Here is a 1776-nt window from a genome sequence, read left to right on the forward strand (position 1 = left end):
AATCCATGTGTTGAGTGGCCAGAATCTCGTTCCACAACAAACAAGCAGCATCACAATGAAGAAATAAAGGGTTGATTGTCTTCCCATCCCTCCTACTCATATAGACCACTCTCTAACACAAAGAGCCCTTATTTGAAGATTGTCCACCATTAACAATTGTATCCTGACAACCGTTCATAATAAGAATGCTGCCCGTGGAGATGGTGTACATTGTCATACCATCTTCCAATGGAATGAACTCTCCACAGGCCCTAATAAGGATCTAAAATAAGTGTCAACAGAAAACATATCACTCCGTATCAACCCCCATCTGCTACGATCACCCTCTCCCACCCTAATATGCACATCAAATAAAGATGTCAAGAGCAACGCATAATAGTCCAATTCTCAATCCTACAAACCTCTCCCAAAAACAATGTTCCAGCTAAGACTCCCATTGTGTATATCTAAGACCTCATTCACCATAGCAGACGACTCCAACACAATATGATACAAGGAAATCCTACCATTAGCAGTTGATTTCCACCAACAATCATCCCAAAAATTGATAATAGTACCATCCCCCGCCACAAAGTCACTCTATCCCGAAAGTCACTCCACCCTCATCGTATATACTACCACAAGCTCACCTCATAAGAACCACAACCCTCGATTGAGCACCATCCCCCCCCTCCCCCTCCCTCTCCCTCAACACCATATTTCTCCTCTATAATTTCTCCCCAAAAACTCTCTCTACACTCCGAATCGCCACAACCACTTATCCAACAAGACCTTATTAAAGAATACAATGCTCCTCAATCCAAGACCCCCCGACCATTTAGGAGAACAAACTGCTCCCCAATTGCAAATGACATTTCCTCTCCTCCCCCTAATCCTCCTCAAAGAAACTTACTTTTAATCCTCTCTAATATTTTTTGTCACCGCAATATCCATAATATCCAATTGCACCACTTCCCAGCAAGCCTTATAGAATGAGAAAGAGAATTCGTCTGATCGTGACGCCTTATCATCATTCATGCTGAAAATCACCTCCCTAATCTCATCTTCCCCAAAAGGTCTCTCTAACCACAAGCATTCTCCGTAATGATAGTGGAAAAATCTAGTTCCCCCAACGCCGACCTCCGGTCAAATTACTCCCGATAAAGATTTTTATAGAAATTCACCATATGGGTCCCAACATCTTATGTATCCTCATAAATAACCCCATCTACCTCTAACATAGTGATGGAATTATTAAGATAAACTAAATACTAGTCTTATGCACCTTCAACTTAAGGACATACCTGGAAGAACATTTATAACGAAAATAAAACAAGGCTCTTGGCGATTCTAATTACCAATATCAATTTCTTCGATAAACAAAATAGATGAAACATTTCTTCTAAAAAGAATAATGAATACGTTCCATTGACTTAACAAATAAGAATGGAAAGGGTAAAATGTTAACCTCTCCAGCCTTTACACTGATAACATGCGGAGTAAATCCAACACCAGTAGATCCTGCCAAAAAAAATAATGACAATAACATCTAATAAAATTGTCAATTTCACATGATTTTGATAAAATCATAAATAGGGAATAAAACAAAAGAAACTTAAAAGAATACTAATAATTAAGCCCATGTTTGGGATCATTAAAGAAGTATTTTTAAGAAAATATATTTAGGAATAGTGACTTTTTAAGAAAAATTGTGGTTAGAAAATATGGAAAAGTTTTAGCCCCTGTTTGTCTCTTATTCTTTCAAAATTATTTTTTCTATATACTCATTTTCAACCA

This window comes from Olea europaea, unplaced genomic scaffold (genome assembly GCF_002742605.1).
Source record: "Olea europaea var. sylvestris unplaced genomic scaffold, O_europaea_v1 scaffold5524, whole genome shotgun sequence".
NCBI lineage: Eukaryota > Viridiplantae > Streptophyta > Magnoliopsida > Lamiales > Oleaceae > Olea > Olea europaea.